Source organism: Mesocricetus auratus, unplaced genomic scaffold (genome assembly GCF_017639785.1).
Source record: "Mesocricetus auratus isolate SY011 unplaced genomic scaffold, BCM_Maur_2.0 Super-Scaffold_100676, whole genome shotgun sequence".
Classification (NCBI taxonomy): Eukaryota; Metazoa; Chordata; class Mammalia; order Rodentia; family Cricetidae; genus Mesocricetus; species Mesocricetus auratus.
In genome coordinates, this window is record NW_024429266.1 from 13,684,422 (window position 1) to 13,711,457 (window position 27,036).

Sequence of the window (27,036 nt, forward strand, 5' to 3'; positions counted from 1 at the left end):
TTAGGAGCCAGCAAGCCCAGATCCAGGGGGCTGCCTGGGTTCAGAGAGTCAGGTGAAAGGCAGGCCAGCTTAAAGAGATGTTTATTATGAAAGAGCTATCTGGGGATGCTGGGGACAGGCCTCACTCAGGTAAAAGTGGAAGTAGAGGTGTGTCCCCACCACCGTGTGACATACTGACACCAAGGGAGTGAGGCAGTCTTGGTTCCCAAAGAGCACAGTGGTTCCCTGCTCAGACTAGGTGTTGGGGAAGCAGGAAGTGAAGAATCATGGGAGAGAGAGGGAAAGCTCCCTGAGAAGACTCAACCTGATGACCTCGCAGCAGGAGGACACAGCACATGGTGGAAACGACCGGGTAGATTCTAACATTTGACAGGGAAGGGGAGCAGGTCTGCAAACCCCACCCCTGCCCCTCGGAGCCAGTCAGCTAATAACTTCCTTATTTGTCTCACAAATAAAACTGCAGGGTTCTAAAGTGACTTTTTAAAATGATGTATCAATCCTATTTCCTGTCCCCATCCTCAGGACAATTTGTTCATTTTTTAAAAATTCTTTGACAATTTCATAATAATATACTTTGATCATCTTCTCCTTCCCCCTCCCACAGGAATCCTTCTTCCACCAATTCCCCCTCTTACATTTGTATCTGCTTTTGTTCTGTCTGTGGCCCGCTGCCATTAGGGCTGCCTGCGGCGTGAGCGTGGGTGAGGGGTTGTTTACCTGAGTAAGGACTGGTGGCTACGGGACTGGGACTCCTTCCCAGCAACTGTGAGCTGCCTGTGACTCCTCTGGGAGGGCTGGGGCCTGACTCCTCCCTCCCTCTTCCTTGATGGACTGAAGATAGTCTATACTCTGGGCTGTTTTTGTTTGTTTGTTTTGAGTTGTTTCTTTTTACAGATGTTTTTTTTTTAACTGTATAGAAATAGTTTCATTCTGTAGGTGTGTGTGTGTGTGTGTGTGTGTGTGTGTGTAAGCGATTGTGTGTATCCATGGTAGGGATGAATGTGCTGTCCCATGCTAAGCGAGCACTGAGCCCCACTCCAGCCGGATGGCCTTCCACTATCATATCCCGGAGGCTTGCCTGTGAACTCTGGTTCTGATGTTTGAATTTCGTATAGATCCCACTGTCTATCCTCGTGTTAGTGGGTAGTTTGGGCTTTTGCAGGGTCTCGGCAATGAGCAGGGCATCACCTTTTGTGAATTCGGAGCTGGTCCTTGAAAGCCCCTGTTGCTCCCTTCGTGCTTTGTGTTTGACTTCTCAGGGGCAGCCCCAGCGTCCTCCCCCAGCTCTGCCAGCACTTGGTAGTGGCAATCTTTTCATAGTGGTCTACAGGATGGCTGTCATGTCTTTTAAGTTGGCGACTGCATCCTCACACGTGGGGCTGCGCAGCTTTCATCTTCTGCTAGCTATGAGCTCACATCCTTTGCCCATTTTGCATTATTTGTCTCTTTTTTCCAGCATCCATGTCTCTAAAAGTACACAGCTCTGTAAAGGTGTTGCTAGCCTCTTAATCACTCAGTCACCGCAGCACAGTGACATTTCAGGAATGACAAACTGCGTTATTAGTAATGTCATAACCATCGCTGCTTGGGTAAGTATGTTACATGATGTTTGACCAGTGACCAAAATCATGTCAGTACGTTCTTTCATTTATTTAATTTTTTTACATTTACTCTCCCTCCCTCCCTCCCTCCCTCCCTCCTTCCCTCCCTCTCTCCCTCCCTCTCTCTCTGTCTCCCCCCCCTCTGTGTATGTGTGTGTGTGTGTGCCTGTGTGTAAATGGCAAGCATCTGGAAGCTGGAGGACAACGCATGCTCTCTCTCTCTCTCTCTCTCTCTCTCTCTCTCTCTCTCTCTGTCTCTCTGTGTGGGCGTGTGTGTAAATGGCAAGCATCTGGAAGCTGGAGGACAACACATGCTCTCTCTCTGTGTGTGTGTGTGTGTGTGTGTGTGTGTGCATGCGTGTGTGTAAATGGCAAGCATCTTGAAGCTGGAGGACAATGCATGAGTTAGTTCTTTCCTTGTACTATATCAGTCCCAGGGTTTGAACTCACACCATCAGGCTTGGTGGCAACTGTCTTTATGGAATGAGTCATCTCACTTGCCCCTATCTGTCTTGTCCATCAAGAAGCCTGGCTGTAAGGGTGTTGCAAACTGTCTTATGTGACCAGCCCTCCTACCCTGCCCCCCCCATGAGGGGAGAGGACTTTTGCTATGCCAAATTAGTGTGAAGATGTGCATTGCTTAAGGTATCTTTTGCCTTTGTGGTTTATCTGCCTTTGGTTCTTACAAAATCATTCTGCACCCTCGAGGGTCTCTAAAAGTTAGTGTTTTTGTTCTGATGATAGGATTTTTAATTCAGCTGAGATTTTTATGGTTGTTTAGGAGGGAGCTAACTGGGGCTTTCTGGTTCTGTAACCAGGTGTCCAGTGTATAGCAGAACTCTCCCAACATATGCCACATTTCCATAAGCAGGCCACGGACTCCTGGACTCGGCTCTGTCCTGCTGCACTGACTCTCCAGTCCAGAGCTTGCCATGTGAAGGAAGTCGCAGTACTCGGTGGGGAGAGAAGACACCACCCCTGACAGAACCCAGCCCCAGGACCTCGAGGCAGAGGGAGGTCAATGTAGAACTGTACCCAGGCTCCCCAAAAGATGCAAAGCTTCCCGGTGGCGCAGCATGGAACACGGGGATTGGCGCACACGGCCATCCTGTGAGAGGGCGACCTGGAGTGGAGCCCACACCATGAGAACGTGACTCATTGCCCTTCCAGTCCTCTCTGTCCCCTGGCCCCACTCTCCACCGTGGGCAGGAGGATGGCAGTTGTCCCCGCAATCGCACCCCCTCAGCTGTCACACCATCCAGCCCTACCCCCCCCCCCACTTCTCACCCCTGTCCTTTCTAATCATCGTTCTCCCCCTACAGAAGAGAAGGCCGTTCTGACTGGTACTTACTCACACAAGCTGCCTGTAGTATTCTTTTCCACCTGGAAGCCATCCTTTTGGATAGACTCAAAGCCCTACTACACCCATTTCTGTTTTTATTTAGAGGTCACCCCTCCCCACTCTCTCTTTGGTTATTTTCTTTTACTCTAAATGTGTTTATTTTGGGGGGGTGTCTGTTTTTTCTCATCTCCGCTGACTCTGTGTCACCAGTGTGATCCTGTCCACTCACATGACTCCCCTGCTTCTTGCCTCCCCCAGTCTCTCCTCTTCCTCGCTGGCACAGCCCTAGTGTGTTCAGCGTGCTTGCTTTACGTTACGGCCTCAAGCCCCAGCACTGTGGAAATCTGACTCAGCTCTGCTGGCCAGGGCCAAGCTGGAGTCCAGGGGGGCGGTCCTTCCCAGAAGCTGCTTTCTTGCGTCGAAGGGGGAAAGAGCGCCCTCGGTGGTGATCTGTCTTTGCCTTCTTATTTTCTTCTTGCGTGGGACACAGACGTGATGTTGTGAGATGGTACAGCCTCTTTGTCACCGTGAAGATAGGCGCCTCTGGCAAAGTGTGCCGAGCAGAGATGGAAATTACAAGGAGGCTGGTGACTTGGTGACCTGCTTGAATGGATGCCTCGCCCCTCCGGCTCCTGCAGCCTTGTTACATTGTAAAAGCAAACCTTTCTCTTTCTCTGACTAAGCCATTGTAGTGTTGTAGGACATAACATCAAACATCAAACGCAAGCCTGGTCTAATTCCCAAACGTGTTTCTGTGTCCCTCTCACACCAACCATTGCTCTGCTACTCAATCTCCCTCTCCCTTCTCTTGCTTCCACCAACACCTCAGATATGCTCCCCTAGTGTTCACCACCCCAAAGTGCTTGTCTTAGCAGCTTGCCCACAATCTTCTTAGTAAGCGGCTTTATTTAAAAAAGGAAAAAAAAAAAGGTCAGGTATATAACAGAAATAAAAGGAAAGGGCCACAACTATGCGTTGGACAGGATTTTGATGTTTCCTCATGAACATGAACTTTGTCTCCCAAGTGAGGGACTTCTCATGCACTCCAGCACACAGGACATCATAGACACATATTCCCTCCAAGGGTTTGTCTCCAGCATCCCCACTCCTGGTAGCAGATCCTACCTTTATTTGGTTAGAAAGAATTGAGCCATTTAGATGACCTTGTGACAACAGGTCTTTTGCTTATAACCACAACTATCTTTTAAGAAAAATGAGTCCTATTTGGCTTCTGTTGACCCAGGGTCTGACGGGGCTGATTGGAGTAGAATGGCTATGTGGATTAATTCTTACAGAAGAAGCTGCTATGACCTCAATAGAGAAGAAAGACAAGCTCTTTGTTGTCTAGTTTTGTTTCAAAACAGCACAGGCTAGAACTATCTGAAAGATGGGAACCTCAATTGAGAAAATGCCTCCATAAGATCCAACTGCAGGGCATTTCCCTGACTAGTGATGATAGAGCCCCCCCCCCCACATTGTAGGTGGTGCCACACCCCTGGGCAGGTGGTCCTGGGTTCTAGAAGAAAGCAGACTGAGCAAGTCACGTGAAGCAAGCCAGTAAGCAGCATCCTCCATGGCCTGTGCATCAGCTCCTGTCTCCAGGATCCTGCCACATTTGAGTTCCTGCCCTGACTTCCTTCAATGTGGAAATGTAAGCCAAAAAACCACTTTCCTCTCCGGGATGTTTTGGTCATGGTAGTTCATCATAGCAATGGTAACCCTGACTAGGACACTTTCCTAACCTTGGGTCCAGTCATTCAACCTGAAGTGGTGAGAGTAAACAGGGGGCTTATGGGAATCTTGGTGAGGATGTGTTTCTGCCTAACCATGGTGCTCAGCACACCTCTGTCTCCTCAGTCTGGACATCTTTGGAATTCAGAAGATTCTATTTATGTGCTGCTTGCTCTCCTGACATTCCCTCTCACATTAGGTCTCTCAACCCCTGGAACTGGCATTACAGATATTTTTCAGTTGCTATGTGGGTACTGGGACTGAGCCCAAATCCTCTGCAAGAGCAGTCAGTGCTCTCTCTTTTTTTTTCAAATAAGATTTATTTATTGTGTATAATGTTCTGCCTGCATGTGTGTCTGCAGGCTAGAAGAGGGCACCAGATCTCATTACAGGTGGTTGTGAGCCACCATGTGGATGCTAGGAATTGAACTCAGGTCCTCTGGAAGAGCAGCCCATGCTCTTACTGCTGAGCTGTCTCTCCAGCTCTGCAGCCAGTGCTCTTAACCACCAACACATCTCTCTAACCCCATTTTGGAGTGTTCTTCATGGTAAGCAGGAATTTGGTACCCCCAGTCTTGGTTCAAGTCTGCTGCTGGAAAACACCTGCCCAGTTTAACCAAGCCTGTTCTTTCACATCTCATCAACTCAAGGAGACAGGAAAGTGTACACAGGGCATTGACCTCCACTCACCAGTTCCTAAAACAAGAAGTCATGGGACTGTGGTACCTACAGAGTTCATTTCTATTCTACTGGCAGTCATGGGCAGATGCTCACTGGGTCTCTCTGGGCCTCTGTTTCGTATGTTTATAAAGTGAAGGGTTTAAGACATATTGAAGATCCCCCAACTACAGGTTTCAAGAGCCTATGCCCAGCTACTGAGGAGGCTAAGGGAGAAAGATCACAAGTTCAAGGCCAATGTGGGCATCTTAGTCAGAGGCCCTGACTTCAGTCTCCAGGACTACTTTTTAAAAAGACTGAAGAGAAAGGGGTACAGGTACAAGCCAAATAGCATTTCAGTAGGTTTAAAAAATGATAGAACTATTCAAAATATTTCCTAACGGCAGCAATGATGGAGAAGTCCTGTGTATATGTCAATAAAGCACTGTTGGCCAATAGGGAAGCAAGATAGGTGGGACTAGGAGTCCAGGAGGACTCTGGGTAGGAGAAACACAGGAAGTCAGGATGTAACTGCCATAGGGGTAAGAAGCCCGGAAGCTTTTCTCTGGCAAGAGAAATACTTAGATTAACAATTATGGGATAAATACTTAAGTCAGAGCTAGCCAGTAAGAAACAAGCAAGGCCAACAGCTTCATAAATTTTTTTTTTTTGGTTTTTTGAGACAGAGTTTCTCTGTATTGTTTTGGAGGCTATCGGTCCAGCCCGGCCTCGAACTCACAGAGATCCGCCTGCCTCTGCCTCCCGAGTGCTGGGATTAAAGGCGTGTGCCACCACCGCCCGGCGCCAACAGCTTCATAATTAATACAGCGTCTTGTGTGTCATTTGGGGACTACAATGCGGCAGAGCCCAGGTGACTGGTGTGGAAAAAACTAAAGCGACTGGCAAGGAAAAGACTTCTCTCAACACAGCAGAGTCCACTCTCTAGAATAAGACGTGGGGGCAGACATCCTGCAATCAGCTGGGAAATGTGGAAGGCACCAGACACTGGCTGGGCTCTGCCTGCTGTTCAGTCCTGGCCATCAGTTCTTACCATCCCAGGCCCACATGGGTTCAGGGCAGTGCCCAGGCTAGTACAGCCGAGGGACTCCATGAGCAGTGGCCACAGACAGGGCCTGGGCAGATCAGTTCTGAAGGGCAAAAGTCCTTCATCCACACAGGAACTTGCTTGCCATCTACATGGTGTGTTCTAGGCAACACGGAGGCAGAGCCTGGTCTCACAGCCTTGGGTGTTGATTCTCTGAAAGATGTTTCCATTTCCAGACACTCAAGACAGACAAAGGAGAGTTGCTTGGATGAATGCGTGCTATGATCAGGTTGGAGGGGAGGGGATTCCAGCCAGCTACACTGCAGGATGGCTTAACACCAGGTACCCATGAGTTCTTCCAGGAACAACCAGGAGGCTGCAACTACCTAGGAAGAAAAGGAGGAAGACCAGTTAATTGCCATTCACTGTGTCTGCTACAGGGCAAGCTTCCCACTTTGTCATGAAGTCTCAAGAGAGCCCTTACCAGATGCTAAAAAAAATACAGGCACTGTTCTCTTGGATCTCCTGACCTCAAGAACCCTGGGTCAGGCAGAATTCTATTCTTCATAAATTGCCAGGTCTCAAGCATTTTGTTATAGCAATGGAAAGTGAGTTAAGTCAAGAAATGGTAGAAAGGAGGATGGCTAACTGTTTGGTCCAATAACTTTCATTTTTCTGTAACTTAAGTACCATGTTGTTTATTGATGAGTAATAGTGATGAGTCTCAATTAATTCCTGTTAACTCAGTCCTGTGGGTTATCCTTTTCTTTGTTCCTGCCCTCTTGTGTGTGTGTGTGTGGTGTGTGTGTGTGTGTGTGTGTGTGCGCGGGCACGTGCGCGAGAACACAAACCAAAACTGCAATCATCTTCACCGGTTTTAAGTGTACAGTTCAGCAGTGCTGGTTGCATTTGTGTTGTTGTGAAACAGAGCTCTGAAACTTTCTCATCTTGCAAAACTGAAACTCTGTACTCATTAAACAATCCCCACCCTCTGCCCCAACTCCCAGGCTCCTGCGCCCACTAACCTGCTAGCTGTTTCTATGGTTCTGACTACTCTAGATCCTTCCTATGAGCTGGTTCATGCAGCGTTTGTCACTTTGTGTCCGTCTTGTTTAAATTAGCATAGTGTCCTCAGGGTCGTGTCTGTGTTGCAGAATGGGAAGAACTTTTCACCCCTTGTAAAAGACTGAGTCATACTCCACTGTGTACATGCCCTGTTCTTTATCTAGTCCTCTACTGGTGGACATTTGGGTTGCATCTGCCTTGTGAGTTGTTGTGTCTTGTTTTACATTTTGTCCATTACATATTGTATCAGGGAGACTGCACATGCCATGGTGGACACATGGCAATCCCAGGGCAACCCGTGGAAGTCCGTCCTCGCCTTCACCCTTGTGTGAAGCTCTTTTACCTGCTGGGCCATGTGGTCAGCTTATCCTGAGTGGTTCTGTAAGGAACACAGGTGCTACATACCTGCTTGACAGCTTTTTGGATATGCTCCCCACCCCCAGCAATGGGACTGCTGCTCACACAATATTCCAACTCCTGACTCTCTGAGGGGCTGTTTCTCATGTGACTGTACCACTTTGCACTCTCACTGGGGTCCCTGATTTCTCTATATCCCGACCAACACCTTTTAGCCTGTTTGATTGACAGTGGCCATCCTAATAGGTGTCTCACAGTCACTTTGACTGTTTTGGATTTGAGCATCTTTTCACATGCTTTTAGGCTGTTTGTGCCTTCTTTAGAGAAATAACTACTCGAGTCCTTTGGCCATTTCTCCCCAGTAGTTAATGCTTTTTATTTAGGACCTGCCGCTTGGAATGGTCGTATTCAAACACCTTGATGTTTTGCTGGGATGGCTTGAAGAACTCAGTATTGGGCATGCGGTCGTACTACATGAACAACTTGGTGTTACATAGCACAGGGGGACAAAAATGTGACCCCCGAAATGCTGCAGCACAGAGTAGAGCTGCTCCCTGGGTCTTGAGGTGGAGGAGCTATGTGAGGCAGAAGGGGTTTAGAGAACCCCACCTCCACCATGGGGGAAGAGGTATTCCAGAAGAGGGACTGCAGTACAGGGGGTGCCATGTGGGACAGCTGCCTTCAGACGACAAAGGCGTTACAGGGTGACTCGTGGTCAGCAAGCTGGCAGCTAAGGCGGTGTCGCTGGCCTTCGGGTCAGCCAGAGGTTTCAGATTAAAGGTCTGTATCCCTGTGATCAGGGATTAAAGACAGCTCAGCCTGGGCCAGTCCCTTTCGCCCTCGCATGGCCTTCCTGTTGAGAAAGGCGTGATGCTGTCGCTATTCAAGTTGCCACTCTGAAGCAGAAAGTGCCAGGTCACATATCTCTGGGCCACGAGATTCTTTATTGTCATGCAGCCCCACGGTCAGAAATGTTTCAAAAGCTGTGTCCTTGGGGACAAGGCCATTGCTAAATGCACGTCACTGGTCGCCATGTGCAGCAGGGTAGTAAGGGTATGGTCAGCATGTTGTTGAATCCCATGCCCTATGGTATCTGCATGAAGCTTTCCTCCCACATGTCCCTCGGGTCTTCCATGTTGGCTGTGCCCTCTTGGTGTCTGACGGGGGCAGGACCCCAAATGTCCGTGTCTCCATCTCTCCTCCACATACATCACTCCTGGTGGACATCTGTGTCATGCCGTCCATTGTGCTTCTTGTTGCAATTTAAAGATTTCTTCTTACATTTAACATGTGTGGAGGGTGGGCTCAGGCACATGCCTCAGCACCTGACCAGGACAAGAAACTTGCATTTACGGTTTATGGTTGGGATCTTATATTTGGACCTTTAATCCATTTAGAATTAACTTTTGATATGGAGAAAAAGTGAGGGCTCTACCGCATTCTTTAGCAAATGAAAAATGCACTTTTCTTATCTCCATTCATTGAAGAAGCTGTCTTTCTTTATTGAATGGATGTGCTTCTTTTGTGGGAGATTATTTGATTATTGTGCCAACTTGGCACAAGCTGGAATTTTCTGAAAGGAGGGAAACTTTGTCCGGTCCTCCCCAACAGGTAGAGCAGGGGAATGGCCTGTCCAGCTGGTATCTTCCCTGGGGCTGAGCAGGATGGTGAGTGTCAACGACTCAGACCCTCCCCCCATTAGTTACCAACTGATAGGGAGTCTGTTGAAGCAGGATCTTCATTTATTCCAACAGGCAGGAACTTATATAGGACTGAGGTAGGGGATGGGAATCTTAGGATAGGGTAAGGTGACATGAGGAGTAAGGGCCAATAGTATTCCACCAAGCAGGCAGGTAGCTAGGCAGGGGGCAGTCTTACATCAGGTCTGGCTGAGTCACCCCCACATGAGGTTACAGGTTAGATACAGGTTGCCAGACTCTAGCCAGACTCAGAAGGTTACACTGGGCCTCCCATCCGAGCCTTTCTTAGGCCCAACAAATCTTAATTGAGAAATGCCTCTATAAGATCCAGCTGTAAGGCATTTTCTTAATTAGTGATTGATGGGGAGGGCCCAGCCCATGGTGGGTGGACCACGCCCGGGCAGGTGGTCCTCAGTGGTAGAAGAAAGCAAACTGAGCATCCCGGAAGCAGCACCCTCCATGGCCTCTGCATCAGCTCCTGCCTCCAGGTTCCTGCCCTGTGTGAGTCCCTGTCCTGACTTCCTTGGATGATCAACGGCGATAGGGAAGCATAAGCCAAATGAACTCTTTCCTCTGCAGGTTTCTTTGGTCGTGGTGCCTCATCACTGCGGTAGCAGCCCTTACTGGGACAGTAGTGCATTGAATTTCTGCATAGGCCAATTTGGCTGGTACAGTCTTTCAGTACTGTTAACTCTTCTAATGCATGACCTTGGAATGCCATTTTACTTATTCATGCCTTCTTTTATTTCTCCTCGAAATCTTCTGTGGTTTTTAGCATGCAAGTCATTCCTCTCTTTGGTTAGGTTTTTTATTCCTAAGTATTTTATTTTTTCAATGCTACCCCCAACAGTATTTTTTAAAGAGTTTGGAAAGGATCTTTTCTGTTTTGGAGGCATGGGGTGAGGTGGAGTTGTCAAGGGAGAGAGTTGGGACTGGGTGTCATGCAGCCCAGACTGACCGCACATTTTGTAGCCCAGGATGACTTTAATCTCCAGATCTCCCTGTTTCTGCCTCCTAAATGCCAGGGTTATATGCGTATGCCACCATGCTGGCTGTTACCCAGTTCTTCCTGTCCCACATCTAAAGTCCATTAAAGAAAAACAACTGGCAGGCTCTATTCTTCACGCCGGAAGCTTCCCTTTGGAGTCAAGCCGCCTGGGGTACTGTCCAGTCTCTGTGGGTGAGTGGTGCTGAGGGGGTTGGGACGCCTCAGCGTGGGTGAGGGGTGCTGAGGGGGTTGGGACATGGCAGTTCTCTTCCCAGCTGTAGGTGAGTCTTACTCTTCGGAGGTCTGGGCAGCCTTCCTGCCTAAGTCCCTCTAAGTAATAAATGAATCTTTAAAAAATTGAAAAGTTGTAACTAAATGCTATTCTTTACACTCAAGTTTTTTCAAAACTATTTTGATAAAAAGCCATTGTTTATGTTAACATGGTGCTTATTAATTTAAAGGAATCAATCAATAACATCATTTAAAAAATTCTGACTTGCAGTTTCTACTAGGATAGAATTAGCCTACCAAATGGGTTTTTAGAGTCCTTACGAGGATCTACCTGACTACCTGTATGAGAGGTCATGAGACCAGTGTGTTTGAGGGTTGCTTTCCCTAAGAAGGCTGCTGTGCTCATGGTGGCTTTGAAGTCCTGCTGTCCTTCACGCCTTTGTGTCCTTCCTGCTGACTTCATAGCAGCATGCCACATGGGGGCAGCAGATCCCGCTGTGAGCCACATAGGCTTTCACCGGGGTGTGTGTGTGTGTGTGTGTGTGTGTGTGTGTGTGTGTGTGTGTGTGTGTGTGTGATTAAGTCAGTCTGCTGCCTCCAGCCTCTTTCCGTATCTGGCCCAGGCACTGGACAAAGTCATGATCTAGGTGGGAGACTTAGCCCTGTTTTCCCATCCATATGCTTGGAGGAAGCGTTGGAATATTAGTCTACGCTTAGACAAGAGTCTGGCCACTTTGCTGGAGATATTTGGGGAGACCACATTAGCTCAGTGTGACAGAGTGGGTCACAGACAGTTTCCAGTCTCAGCTTTGACATGGAAGTGTTGGTTCTTGTGGGAATAGCCTTCTGGGAGAGCACCCTGAACCACTCAGTGGTTAATAGCGTACAGTTACGTGCTGGTCTAGCAAATTTCCCATCACTGTGACAGTACCTGAGATCAACAACTTAGTGGGAGAACTGTGGTTTCAGGGGCTTTGGTCTGTGGCGGCTTTGTTGCTATGGGGTTTGTGACAGTCAGTACATCGTAGCAGGAACTTGGGTACTAATGGGAGAACCCTATTCACTTTATGGTCACCAGCAACATGCCTCACCTTCCAGATTAGAATAGGCAGGCCACTACCATGCTATGAAGTGACGCATTTGAGCAGAAGAGTCTGCAGTCTGGAAGTTGGTAGCAAACAGATTCATCCAGAAAGAATCTTGACCCATGGTTCTCAACCTGCAGGTTGCGACCCCTTTGGAGGTTGAATGGCCCTTTCACAGGGGAGGCTTAACAGACACCCTGCTATCAGATATTTATATTATGATTCGTAAAAGTAGCAAAATTACAGTTCTGAAACAGTAACAATAATTTTGTGGTTGGGGAGGGGTCACCACCACGTGAGGAACTGGATTCAGGGGTCACAGCATTAGGAAAGTGGACCTTTACACCTAGGCACAGGTGAAATTTTACCCACAACCGGTGCCTCATGTTGGCATCAGAGCAAGCCATGGGAATCTCTATCAATGGAAAGCAAGGCTGTCGGCTACTAAATGCAGTCTTTTAGCTTCCCCTTAGACTTCTCCAAACATCCTTAAAGCAACCCGCTGAGCTGGCTTAAATGTGGGCCATTAAAAAATAAAGTCACCAGATAAGGGTCCGCGTTGCTGGGGTCCACGCTTTTCTCCATGCTGTTGTTCTAGCTCTCAGATGTTTCTCCCTCCCCTCTAGGCAGTCATTGTCTGGTTCTGTCAACCCATTGATACTACAAATCACTAGCCAATGTAGGCCTGGCGACCAAGATAATCTAGGCTCTGAAGGTCAAGGCAAGGTTATGGTCCTGCTCCTACCAGGTGGAAACTGCAGTCTTGGGCAAGGCGCCTGACTTCTCTGAGTCTCTGTTTCCTCCACTGCCAGAGGCAGTAATAATATCATTGAGTTGGGAGAATCACATAGCATAAGGCATCTCGGAGATCAAGTCAGCGCTTGGATGGTAGCAAGTGCTTCACACAGGCTATGCCCAGCGCGGCATTTGAAACGCACTTCTATTTTGAGACTGGGTTTCATGTAGTCAGTCTAGTCTGGCCTTGACCTTGTCGCATAGCTGACGATGACTTTGAATTCTTACTTTTCTGCCTTCGCCCACTGAGTGCTAGGATTGCAGGTGAGGACCATCACACCCATTTGTAAGCAGTGGAGGGACTGAATCCAGGACTGTTGAGCACGCCAGGCAAGCATTTTACCAACATATGTCTCCAGCCCCGTGCTTAGACGTTTTGAAGGATGTACTGTTTTTACGTATTACCACTATGTTGTACAAAAGCTGTCTTGTGCTAGTTCCTCCTGTGGACTTTGGATCCTTTGCCCCCCCCCCCCATCTTAGCCCCTGCTAACTAACCCTCTGCTTTCTGCCTGCCTTAATCCAACCTGTTTAGATTCCACACATAAGCAAGGTCATCTGGTATTTGTCTTTCTGTGCCTGGCTCACTTAATTCAATGTCTCCCAGGTTTAGCTATGTTATAGAGAATCACAAAGATTTCCTTCTTATTAAGGTTATATTATTTTAGGGCATCCCATTATATGTCTGTGTCATATTTATTCACCCAGTCATCCACTGATGGGCACTTAGGTTGTGTGCATTTCTTGACTGTTGGGAACAGGTTTTGAAGGACATGAAAGAGTTTTAGAGAGACAATGCATCTTCTTTGGATATATTCTCTGTAGGGGGATTTTTGGATCACACCGTAGTTCTTTTTCGTTGGTGCTATTTCATAAGCACTTTTGTATGTGTTTGTATGTGATCCTTAGGTGTGAGTGTGGGTACAAATCATGGTGTACATATGGAGGTCGGACAACAATCCTGGTAGCAAGGGCCTTCCACCTCGTATGAGAGAGAGTCTCGGCTGTTCGCTGTGTGCATGCTAACTGGTCCGTGAGCTCCCAGGGATGCTCCTGTCCCCGCCTTCCACTCGTGTGAGAGAGTCTCGGCTGTTCGCTGTGTGCATGCTAACTGCTCCGTGAGCTCCCAGGATGCTCCTGTCCCTGCCTTCCACTCGTGTGAGAGAGTCTCGGCTGTTCGCTGTGTGCATGCTAACTGCTCCGTGAGCTCCCAGGATGCTCCTGTCCCCGCCTTCCACTCGTGTGAGAGAGTCTCGGCTGTTCGCTGTGTGCATGCTAACTGGTCCGTGAGCTCCCAGGATGCTCCTGTCCCCGCCTTCCACTCGTGTGAGAGAGTCTCGGCTGCTCGCTGTGTGCATGCTAACTGGTCCGTGAGCTCCCAGGATGCTCCTGTCCCGCCTTCTGTCACACCTTACGATTACAGTCATGGGCTGTACTCTGCTTTATATAGGCTCTGGGCTTTGAACTTGGGTCCTCACACTCGCATGGCACATGCTTTTACCCACTGAGCCCTCTCTCCCCAACCCATCATAAATATTGTGTCATTAAACATTCTACAGAAGTAACTTCAAAGGCTGCATTGTAATTTATTATATTGACGATTAGCAATTTTCATAACCATCTCTTTACTTTTAGGCTAACCCTTTTGCTCTTATGAATAAATACATAACCAACTTCTTTTTATGAAAAACAACTTTAGTCATATTTTGGGGGGTCCCTGCAAATGCTACAGCTGGCAGAGGAACTATCCATGAGGGACAAGGAGGAAATCGAGTTCAGCATTTCTCAGTTAGCAGGTGGCTCACACTTCCAGAGTCTGGCACCAGGCGGTTTATTTTAGCCATGTTTAAGCACAGCACTACGTTGGAAAAATGTTTCCTGGTGATAACAGCTCAGTCCCGCGTACACAATAAAGCTTAAGGCATGTTTACATTGAGACTCTTTACAAAATACGTATGACTTCTTTCATAAAGATGGGTACCTTGACTCAGAAACAGTGCTCAGGGTAAGGGTCTATGCAGAGTGGCTGAGGTAAACACAATGACTGTGGGAGTCAGGACTGGCCTGGCCCTAAGGTGACACAGAAGTCACTTGGGCTGTTGTGAAGCATGGTTTCATCTCTCGTAAGGATGGGTTTATGGTCTGAGAAGCAATGCTCATGATCTAGGAAGGGAGAGTCTGGGATAAACAAACATAATAATAATCTGGGCGATTCGGGTGAAGCCTACAGATAGCAAAAGATCACCAGGTTGTAAACCACATCCATCCCCAGCAATCCTAAAGAAGACAGGTAGATATATCCTTCCCTTGAAGAGACAAGCACATGTGTTTAAATTTCCTGCTTTCCCTAGTGCTTATCTGTGTGCATAAGGGCCTGTATCCTTTACAATACTTTAATTATTTGCTTGGGATAAGCATAGTAAGAATATGGATATTGTTAAAGCTAACTCTTTTAAAAGGAGGGCACAAAGGCCATCTGGCTGACGTTCTGGCTCTTAGCAGTCAGTTTTCACCTTTCCCAACACTCAAGTCCACTCATTTAACCATCTCTTTAGTGCACTCCTGTGTTAATGTCTACTTCACCAGTGAATACTTTTCAGATTCAGATTTTGTAGTCTTTTTGACAATCAAGATGACAGTGCAGGCCTCTTCAGCCCTCTAGCGCATTTCTACCCACTGAGATTTCTTCCAGGGAATGTTACCTTACTCTGACCTCACTCAGTATCCTTGGATATCCAGGTCATACTAAGGTCTTCTGGACAGCAAAGGGCTTTCTTGTAATCTCTTCAGAACCAAAAATTGTCCTTTAACTTTATTCCCTGGTTATCATTTCCTTCTCCTTAATTAAGGAGACTAAAGGGGTCTGCAGGAGACTGTTAGCTACCGCATAAATTAGTGTGTTCTTCTGCTATGTGGAGACACATATAGTTGGCATTTCGCAGCCTGGACGTGGCCGTGTAATTGCATTTCTGGTGGAGCAATGGCAAATGAGGTGAACACCACTACCAGGTGTGGCCATTGAACCCCTTGTGGAATAGTATAGAATAGAGGAGATGCCCAGGACAGCCCCGGAAGTCACAAGTGAAGTCACAAGTGACCATGCCAGACCCTTTCTCAGCCAGACCGGAAGAAGAACACCTTGCTGACCATCCAACTCAGGGGTGTGGATTTGGTGTGATTTCCCCTCAGAGGGTTTTGTACTAGAAACTCGTCCCTTGATGGTGATATGGAAAGGCTATGGGATCTTTAGCAGACAGAGCAGGTAATTAGGTCATTGAGGGCCCCATCTACAGGAAAGAAGAGTACTCATCTTATGGAGTACATTAGTTCTCCCAAGAATGAGTTGTTATGAAAGAAGCCCCGCCTGCTCCCTCATCCGTTGGGCTTCCTACTTTGCATTGCACGTGGCCACTTTTGTAGGGAATGCCATCGTGATGTCATTCACCATGAGGCCATCACTGGAGACTGAATTAATAGGCCATTCAGCCTTGGGCTCTTAGATTCTAGAACTGTGGGCTAGATAAACATCTCTTCTTTGTGGAATGTGTCTTTGGCCCTTTTGCTAATAGGAACAAAAAGGGACTAGGACATCACATGCTTTTGTATTTGATGATGGAACTATTTTTCTCTGATTGCAGAGAAGGATCACCTGTGATTTACAGCCACACTTGGTTCTGTGTGAACCATACTTCCTTTTATCTTGACTCACAAGATTAGCTGTGCACCCCACTTCCTCCAAGTTTCCAGACATTTCCCTTCCTTACCAATTCTTGGGGCAGCATCAGAGCGCTGCAGGCTCTTATGTGATGTGGCCTCTCACTTTCACCTTCCCAACACATTGCCCTGGTGGTGAGAACTGAGCCCAAGGAAGCATGTCTCTCCATTGTCTCCTCTGTTTTCTGAGACGTGGAGTTGTCATTTTGCAAGAATTTAGTAGAAAACACGTATAAAGAATGTGGTTGAATCTGAATAGTTGAGTTTGGCAGAAGAGTGGTAGAGGAATAATTGGATCCACAGAACAAAGTGAGAAATTTGGAGTTCTGGAGACATTTAAAGGGGTTGTGCTACAGAGGAGAGACTGGAAGAAGAGAGTAAGCAAGGCTGCTTCTTGATGGGAACCATTGTACAAAGTATCTGCATAGGATAGGATAAGGAACGTAGCAGAGCAGTCTAGACCCCCGTGCCCTTTGGAAGGGACCAGCACAGCCCTGGATAGGGGTAGCGCACAGTAAGATGGTCGCATGCCAGTTCAGCAGATTCAGGGCTCAGAGCCAGGGGCAATGATGATCGAAGGCTATTCCCTTCTTTTGCCTTGGCCTGCCTCCAGGAACTGACTGGCCTTTGGAAGACTTTAGACATCTGCTGGGAGTTTGAACCATTTTTTTTTAGAAGGCTTCAGTTGGCACACAATGTATCACACACACACACACACACACATTCACTGGTAAAAGAATACTGCATCTCTTGTCAAATAAGTTAACAGTGGCATAAACAGGCTCCTTAAAACATTCTGAGGTCAAGAGAGTCTCACGGTGTACCTCAGGATGCAGTATGAATACCAGGCTGAGCTCTGTCCCCAGCCTCTCTGACTCCGAGGTCCTTGCCTGGGATGAGGGAACAGCTGCTCTGGTGGAGGCCAGGGTGGTTCCTCACCCACTGTCCTCTATTACCAGGCATTCAGAGCCGCCCCTCCCTGCGGTTCCACAGTGCCCTGTGGGTACATCAGTGACTGATTCTGTCAACGCTCTGAGGTCACAGGAATGTTTGTGGGAGACGGATTTTGCACAGTAAGGGGAAACATGGGAGACACGAGTTCGTTAAGAAGTTCTTCTGTTGTCATAAAGATGCATTAACAGACAATATGTTAATACAAAAAGCATGTTGTTTATCTAGTGTTAGGAGGTTTTCTTCTTTCTCAACAAAGATTTAAACTCCAAACCAGAATAAATGAACAAAAACGTGGTAAGAGTGGATCAGCCATGCAGCCATGGCAGGGGCCAGGTGGGCTTGCCTGGATCTCTGTCTCCTTTCTTCAAGATCCGGAGTTCTGCCCTGTTGCTGCACTGACCAGGGCAGGAGGTTTCCTGAGTGCAAAGCACCAACATGCCAACTCTGAGACAAAACGTCGTAAATAGACCTAGAGCCTGATCCAGAGCCAGGCTCAGTGTCCTTGGGCCGGTTGTCCTCACGGACCAGGTCCCAGGTGGGGGTGGGGTGAGCAACTGCTGTGGAAATTTCCATGAGCTGTCCACCAGCTCTGGGAAGCTCTGGTGCTCCACATGGCATGGGGAGGACATGGGTTATGAAAGAGGCACAAGACATGGTCCCAGCTCATAAGGAGCAAGGCCCATCGGAGAGAGGACTTGAGAATGCTTGCCAAGAAAGCAAGGGACAAACAGGTTGCAAAACCTTAAACCACAATTGTCAATAAGGTCAAGGCATGGAGCCATCACAAAAGAGTCATTGTCACCTTCCGTGGAACAGAACTCCATTCCACTTCCTACAGAAAATACTGGAAATACAAACTGAATATTAAGGGTATTTTCCTCTTTTATAAAATTCAGGCCCTGTGAGTGTGTGTGTGTGTGAGTGAGTGATGTGTAAAACCACCAACCTTGCCATGATGTTGTATTCCTGCTGTAGTCTGTTGAGTTTTGACTCCAGTGTGGCACCTTTAGGAGATGGGGCCTAGTGGGAATCCCTTAGTTCATTGGAAGAGCTGCCTTCAGGAGGGACTAATGTAACTCCCATGAGACACTAAGATTTCTTGAGAATGGGTTGTTTTGAGCCTGGCCATTTTCTCCCCGGTTTTCTATTTGGACAATATACATGTTGGTTTTTGTCAACTTGACACATACCTAGACTTATTTGGGAAGAGGGAATATTAACTGAGAAAATGCCTCCATGAGATTGGCCTGTATGCAAGTCTGTTGGGGTCTTGTTCTGATCAATAATTGATGTAGGAGGGTCCAGTCCACTCTGGGTGATGCCATTCCTGGGCAAGTGGTCCAGCCTTGCATGAGAAGGCAGGCTGAACGAGCCATGGGGAGCAAGCCAGTAAGCAGCACGCTCCTCCATAGTCTCTGCTTCAGTTCCTGCCTCTAGTTTGCTGCCTGGAGTTCCTGTCCTGGCGTCTTTCAAGTTTGGGCTGTGATTAGGAAATGAGAACCTAATAAATCACTTTTGGTCATGGTGTTTAGCACAGCAATAGAAACTTAAGATAGACATGGTCTCTTTGTCTGATTTGGTTTCACCAAGGTGATATCTTCTATTAGACCATCACCGAACCAATGGGGCTACCAAATCTTAACTAAAACTATACAATTTTCAACACACTATTTACTCACCATGAACAGGATTTGTGAGTTCTCATGGCTGAAAAGTTAAATGCCTAGGTTAGGCTCCTCATATATTCTAAGTAGTGTGTCACCTCTATTTCTTTCTGTGTCTTCCATCCTTAAAGACTTGGTGGGTGGATGCCTTTTCGGGCTGGCTAATTGGTAATTGCCAGGTAGCTCCAAACAGCAACTAGAGCTATAATAACTACTCTGGGGGAGAGGCACGCTCTAGCTTCCACTGAGTAGAAATCTTGAGCTTTGCACTAACTGAACCAGTCATAGTGGGGCTGCCACATGCGGACTGGTTGAGGTTTAAACACCCATCATCTCAGCAAGACTTTGGAACTGTCTTCCACTGTGGAAGACGACCCCAGGAGCCACCAGTTAGACTGACCATGGCTACAGATGGAGTAGAGATCTTAGATATTCCCAATATGGACCACACCTTGATAGTAATTAAAGGGATACTTCCTAGGTACAAGGCACTATAGGGAACATAAAGACATGTCATTTCTAGTCTACTAGGTGCAAAAGGACACGTTGAAAACTACTCACACAATGATGCCAGGTACAATGTGAGAAGGAGCCAGTAAATGCTGCAACAAAGTACCGTGACACCAGACTCTCGGCGTCACTGATGAAGAGGTTTTAAGCAAATAACATTGGAATTAGGTCCTAGAGAATGAGTAGTGTAAGGACTCAGGCATTAAGCTGACCCCGCCCCCCTGTCAACTGGCAGGATATGCACACCGGCATTCAGACAGATACTTAGGCAGCTCAAAGGGCCCTGTGTTGCGTGGCTGCGTAGGGACTCTGGCACGTGCAAGCATTCCCTTTTGGCGAATGCCTCCCACCTGTTTGCCCGCTCCATCTCTGTTCCCGGTTGGCCAATACCTATCCCTCCCTTTGTTCCCTTTACCCACAGGAATTTCGTTGAGTGGGTTTTATTGGGTTTTGTTGAGTTTTGTGGCTCGTGTTTCCTCGCTTGCAGCTGCAGCTAACATCAGTGAGCAGGTCTATGATTGTAAGTGAGCAGGAAGGATGGGTTGGGCCTCAGGAGCAAAGTGGCATTCCCAGTTAGTGGGAGCACAAGTTTAGAAAAGTTCTGCTGAAGCAAGTGATGCTACCCTAAGGGTAACCCAAGTGACCAGGATGACTCAAGTCAAGGTGAAGGTGCCTGACCAGTAGGAAGCACAGATAGGAATCCTACAGAATCTAGGTAGGAACAGGGACAGGCTGTCCCTTGCAGGTAGAGGCCACTGGTCCCACCAGTCTGGTGTTGGTGTGAGCCCTCAGAGGGCTCCATGGCTCTTCAGGGAGGGCTGGGCTAACTCTGGTCACTTAGAACTCGGTCAAGAGTGTTGCTCATTGCAGGTCAGCTTACCATCTCAGCTCTGCACTCTCTCGGTGGGCCTTCAACTGCTCAGTGGTGGCAGCCCCAGGGACTGTGGTAAGATGGGGTACCCTCCTGGGAGCAGCACCCCTGCCCCTCTCTCTGAGAGTTCTAAGTGACCCCAGCATGAGGAGTCAAGGGGTTTCCTCACCTCCAGCAATAAGACAGCTTGCTCCCCTTCTGTAGACACCCTTCATGTGTCTTGCTTGGCCCCCAGTATTCCCAGAGGGACTGAGGTGGAGGCAACTACACTATCTGAGGTGCTTCATCACGACCAGAACCCCTGTCTGACACCTCTCTCACTGGTGCAAGGAGAGAAAAGGTCTAGAGATGGGGGAACACTCTGTTCTGCCCAGGCTTGTGAGCCATGCCTTCGCCAGGATCACTGACATCATCTGAGGAAGCTGGGCAGCCCTGTGATCCTGTCCAACAGTCACATTCAGTTTTAGCCTCCTCGTCCTTAGCAAAAACAACGTCTTTGGTCAATCCTCAGCTATAAGTTGAAATCCTCTCTGTAGTCCGTGGGACCTGTCTTGAATTTCACTGCCAGACTTTTACGCTCTCCTGCTCAGCCTCCCTTCTGTAAGCCGGCTGTGCTGCTCTTGGGCAGGTGTCTACGAATTTGGCTCTGTCCCTAGTGTCCAGCCTCTAACATGTTTGCTGATTGTCTAGTTTGCAACTTGGGGCCCAAATCTGGAAATGGTTCCAAAACTTGTGCTAAATTTTGTGAATTTAAGACAAACAAAACACTTTTTACATAGTACCAGCTGAAGGAGAACAAAGCAAGTATGTGTCCAGTGACTGGGGTGCCTCCCCCAATGAGAGAGTTCAAAGGCATGACACTGAATCATAGATTCCTTTCAAGCCGATCACTACTTCCTAAATCGTGTCATAATCAGTTATTTTTCCCCAAATGACTCCAACATAGAACAGCTCCTGGGGTGAGGTGGAGGAGAGGGCTGGAGAGAGGGACAGAAGGGGCTGTTTGGAAAGACAAACTACTTCCTCCTCCTCCTTTTTCCTTCTCTTCTATTGTTAATGTTATTTTGCCTAGGACTGTAACTCAGTGACGATGTGTTGCCTGGTATACACAAAGCCTTCAGTTCCATCACCAGCACCAAAAAGAAAACAGAAAAAACCCTCAAATGTGAGGACATGCTCAGACCCTTCCACCAGGTAGGATCTTCTCCTCCTTATAGCTCGTAAGGCCAGCAGTTCTCAACCTGGAAGTTATAGCCCTCTTGGGGTCAAACCATTCATTCACAGGCATTCACAGGGGTCACATATCAGATTTCGTGCATATCAGATACTTACATTATGGTTGGTAACAGTAGCAACATTACAGTTATGAAGTAGTAACAAAACTAATCTCATGGTGTGGGGAGGGGGTCAGCACAACATGAGGAACTGGATTAAAGGGCCACAGAATTAGGGAGGTTGAGAACCACTGCTTTCCCAGGAGACTGACCGCCTCACCATGCCACTCCCAGGAGAGCCTCTCCTTTCTTCTCCCAGGCCTTCCCAAGACCCAACCCGTCTTCACCAGAACTTTCTGAAGATTGTGCCGCTGACCAGTCCAGGGGACCACCCTGTCAAATGCTGCCCTCATCCTCATTCAGAGAAATTTCTTTTCATTGACCGTCGGTGAATGCTGAGGCTTGTGGCTACACAACATGTGGAGAATAAATGGTGGTTAGTGCTTAGCCCTAAAAAAGACATGTGTGCCTTCCACTAGAAGGTTCAGGGAACAGTGCAGAGAGGGGGTTGGAAAGAATCTAAGAGCTGGAAGATAGGAAGCAGACTTGAGAAAGGCCATCTTCTAGGCAAGACATAACTGCTGCAGTCATGAACTCACACCATCTATGCATGCCTGCACTGAAATCATGAACTCACAGCATCTATGCATGCCTGCCCTGCAATCATGAACTCACGGCATCTATGCATGCCTGCAATGTTTCTGCAGAAGTACTGGCTGGTCAGCAGACAGGCATGGGTGGGAAGGAGAGGTTCAGGGGACCCACTCTCACTACTGAACAGATACAGATAGAAGCAGAAAGGCAGGGAGCCATTGCCTTTAGCTGTGTGCCATTGGACAGATCCATTCTTCACACAGAAGACCTTGGTTAAATTAAATGGGTCACAAAATAAAATCAGAAGCCATGAATCTTGAAGAGGGACAGGAAGGGAAAGGGAAGGGTTAATAGGGATGGGAGGGAGGGGCTGTCGGGTGAGGAAGCAATCAGACTACATCTTATACAGTATGAAATTGTCAAAGAACAAACACAGAAAAAGCCCTTCAACTTCATGTTCAAGAAGCAAGGACTAACAACGTATGGGAATATCATTTTAAAAATTAGTTATTAAATTTAAGTTGGTAGGTGGTGGTGCATGCCTTTAGTTCCAGCACTCAGGAGGCAGAGGCAAGCAGAGCTCTGTGAGTTCAAAGACAGCCTAGTCTAGAGAGTGAGTTCCAGGAAAGCCAGAGCTACACAGAAAAACCTTGAAAAACCAAACTAAAATAAAATAAAGTTTGTGATCATGATTCTATTGAAAATTATTATATTAATACTAGAAAGCTAAATGTCAGTATTTTACTTTGTCTCCTTTCACTAATGAATTAATAAAACTCAAAATTACTAAGAAGGCAAAAGGAAATAACCAAAATCAAACTTATTTTGACTAGGGTGTTGGTGGTTACATATTTCATTTGTAAGAATCTATGAGCTGGCTGATATGGTGGCCCAAACCTTTAATCACAGTACTCTTTGTCAGCAGCGGCAGGTTGATCTTTGTATGTCTCAGGCCAACCAGGGCTGCAAGAGAGAGATCTGGTCTTTAAAAAAAAAAGACATAGACTTAGTATATGTGCATTTTGCTAAATACACATTATATTTCAACTTAAATGTGGAATAACTAAGCCAAAGATGATGACAGCCTTGGCTAACGTTTATGCGATGCCGTTGTGCTGAAAAGAAACAGACCCACCAGAAAAGAGCAGCAGCCTCTCGAGGAGGCCGACGCACGTCCCAAGCACAGGCAAAGCTAATGCGGAGAAAAGCAGCAGTTTGTTAGGACCGGGCTGAGCTGGGATGTTTCCAGTTGCAGGGAGCAGAGTGGGAGACTCTCCTGTAGAGTGCTTTATGATTCCTAGTTGCGCAGCCAGCTAATTCCAGTAATTAGTCTTGCCTCAGTTCAGTGGGGTTGGGATTTCCTCAGTTGCTCTCTTAAGCCTGGAGTTTGGAAAGTGTGATGACTTCAGATTGTGGCCTGCAATGGTTTGCCTAGTATTCACAAGGCCCGAGTTCCACCCCAGCACACCAAATGCATGTACGAAATTGTATTTTACTTTAAAATAACTCCTGCCCTCCAGATAGGATCTGCTTGCTTTGTGTTTTTACCTCTAAGAGTTGGGGGATTGACAAATAATCCTGGAGTTGGTGACCCATGGTCCTCAGACCCCAAGGACAGCAGGAGCACTGTGGGCCCTGCCCTGGCCTACCTCAGGATGCCACTAATCCATTCCACTTAGATCCAGGTTAGTCAGTTTGAAAACGTGTACATACTGCAGAGCAAAGCACTGTTTATGAAAGCAGAAGAGTAAAAGCCATCGGCAGGACAAGGAGACTGCTAAGAAAATCCTTGTTTTGGGATGGAGACATGGCTTAAGTGGTTAAGAGCACTGGCTGCTCTTCTAGAGAACCCAGGTTCAATCCCCAGCACCCACATGGCAGCTCACAACTGTCTGTAATTCCAGTTCCATGTCTTACACAGACATGTATACAAGTAAAATATCAATGCATACAAAACAAAAAGCAAAAAAATCTTAAAAAAATAAACAAGGAAAAGAAATAGAAGTCTAACATATAAATAAACAAATCATGGTTCATCCATATACTGTAACCCTGAGAAAAAGACTAAAGACACCCTATACACTGATTGGACAAGGTTTAAAGCTATTATTATTATTTTAAAATTTATTTTAAAATTTTTACTTGTGTGTACATATAAGTGTCTGTGTGTATTTCCCATGTGTGCAGGTGCCAGGGAAGTCAGAAGAGGGCATTGGGTCCCCCGGCGCTGGAGTTACAGGCAGTTGTGAGACACCTGACAAGGGTGCTGGGAACCAAACTTAGGTCCTGGAAATAGCAAGTGTTGATAACCATGGAGCCATCTCTGCAAATCCTTACTTTTTAAAAGTGTGCGTATGTGTATGTGTGTGCACATGCATGTATAAACATACATGCTCATGGAGACAAAGGCATTGACCGCTCCCAGAACTGGGGTCACAGGTGGTTGTAAGCCACTCAATGTGGGTTCTGAGAACTGAACTTGAGGTCTCTTGCAAGAGTGGTGGAAACTTCTCAACTACTGAGCCATTTCTCCCGGACCTAAAACTATTACTTAAAATTAAAAAAAGATTTATGCCTATGGTTTATTTTTACCTGAATGTATGTGAACCACATGAACACCTGATACCCATGTTAGTCAGAGCACACAGATCCCCTGAAAGTGGAGTTTAGGACGATTGTGGGCCCCATTTGGTGCTGGGAACCAAGTCTAGGTCCTCTGCAAGAGCATCAAGTGCTAACCACTGAGCCGTCTCTCCAGCTCCTAAAGCTGTTACTTTTAAATGAAAAAAAAAAAAAACAGAATAAAGGCTGGGCATGGTGGCGCAAACCTTTAATCCCGGCACTTGGCAGTTGGATCTCTAAGTCGAGGCCAGCCTGGTCTATAGAATGAGTTCTAGGACAATCAGGGCTACACAGAGAAATCTTCTCTAAAACAACAACAACAACAACAACAAAAGTTGACTAGAGCACTATGTCTGTCTGTGCAATAAGTTTGTTGAGTGTTGTTTTGTCTTTACTTATGCATTTGAAGTCCTTTAGAGAAGGAACAAGAGACCTGAAGTAGTGGTAACATTTGTGTAGGAGGTTGCCGGTATGAGCGAGAACTTGGGAAGCAGCTCAGGGGATAGGGGCACTTCTCACAGCAAGTGACTTTTGTTTAGTTGTTGTTTTATTTTGTCTTTGATCCATTGCCCGTGAGTATTTCATGTTGGGAATTATAGGCATGCACCACCAAACCTGGCCACAATAAATATTTAAAAGTAAATTGTTTATAAATTAAGTGAGTATGTTACCTAATGAAGGAGTAAGATACATTTATCAAAAAGTTCAAAATTTTTTAATAAATAAGGCAAGTTTTAGGGCAGAAGGGAGTTCTGTGATTATTTCATCCAGCATTCTCAGGCAGTTTGTATTGGTCAAGGTATACTGAAAATTTTAATTTATTTTTTCTCCAGTAATAGAATCTTGTTCATTTTGTATTGCAGAGGCTAGGATTCAGGGCCTTGTACATGACAGGCAAGCGCTGGGCCATGGAGGCAGACCCCAGTCCTGGAATCTGTTTTAATTCCTGCTGGATTAAGTGAGTCAAGGAGTTATTAAATGACCGTTGTTCCTGTTATACAGATCCCCTGAGAGCTCCGGGGCCCTGGAGAACAGGTGCCCTGGCCGTGACTCAGGCAGTGACTCAGGCCACACTGGGCTGCTGGTCTCTCGGAAAAAGTCCTCCCGGGCTAGTGCTGGTTTTGAGCATGAGGCAGACTTGTTTATAATTTTAGCTGCATGTTGACATGGCAGAAAGCCCAGGAATCTAAGGGAACCCTGATTCTGAGCAGGACTAGGCAATGTGGAGCCTGACATTTATGACTTGGCAAATGTACCACAAGACTTTTTTCTCCAGGTCTGGAAGTTAAAGAGAAGGTTGCTGGTTGTACCCAGTAAGTGGGAATTGACTTACCAAGTATTATAAGGTAGGACTTTACTTTGACTTATTGATACAAATTAAGGCCCATCAGTGGTGGCATAAGTCTTTAATCCCAGCACTCAGGAGGCAGGAGGCAGAAGCAGGTAGATCTCTGTGAGTTCAAGGCCAGCCTGGTCTACAGAGCTAGTTCCAGGACAGCCAACACAACACAGAAAAATTCTGTCTCAACTCCCCCCCCCCCCAAAAAGATGAAATCACTAAATAAATGAGTTGAAAACAAACAAAAACAACAAATGCAAATAAGTAAATGAAGGATGACAAAACCCCTTATCAGCTGTATCTAGGGAGCAGTGACATTGAGATAATGGAAAAGTTCTTGAGGTATGATAGCCAAGAAATTAGAGAAATTGCAGAAATATTAGACCTTTTTAAATCTAATTTTTTCTTTTTTTAATTACTTTAATTTTAAATAGCTTGCTTCACATGTCAATCCCAGTTTCCTCTCCCTCCCCTCCTCCCGCACCCCCCAACATCCCCCCCCAGCCTCCCACCCTATCCCCACTTCCTTCCACATAGGGGATATCCAGAGTCTGTCATTTCGCTCAGGGCAGGGTCCAGGCACTCCCCTAAGAGTCCAGGCTGAGAGATCATCCCTCTTTGTGTTATGAACACACGATGTCTGTTTGTATGCCAGGGATAAACACTGATTTACTGCCCAGGGCCCCATAGGTTGCCCAGGCCTCCTCACTGACTCTCATACTCAGGGGTCTGGATCAATCCCATGCTGGCCTCCCAGCTGTTGGTCTGGGGTCCGAGAGCTCCCCCTTGTTCAGATCAGCTGTCTCTGCTGGTTTTGCCAGCCCATTCTTTGCCAATTTGCTCATTGCTCCTCTCTCTCTGTCACTGGGTTCCATGGTTTCAGTTCACCAGTGAGAC

The 27,036-nt window shown here is 47.0% G+C and overlaps 1 long non-coding RNA gene across 1 annotated transcript; it reads left to right on the forward strand.

Annotated features, from left to right (window-relative positions):
- Positions 1-10,282: 10,282 nt before the first annotated feature.
- On the forward strand, positions 10,283-22,421 carry LOC110342458. The gene is made up of 4 exons (XR_002384532.2): positions 10,283-10,678; positions 20,310-20,385; positions 21,383-21,504; positions 21,844-22,421. It is a non-coding gene; the product is annotated as an uncharacterized LOC110342458 (long non-coding RNA).
- Positions 22,422-27,036: the final 4,615 nt, after the last annotated feature.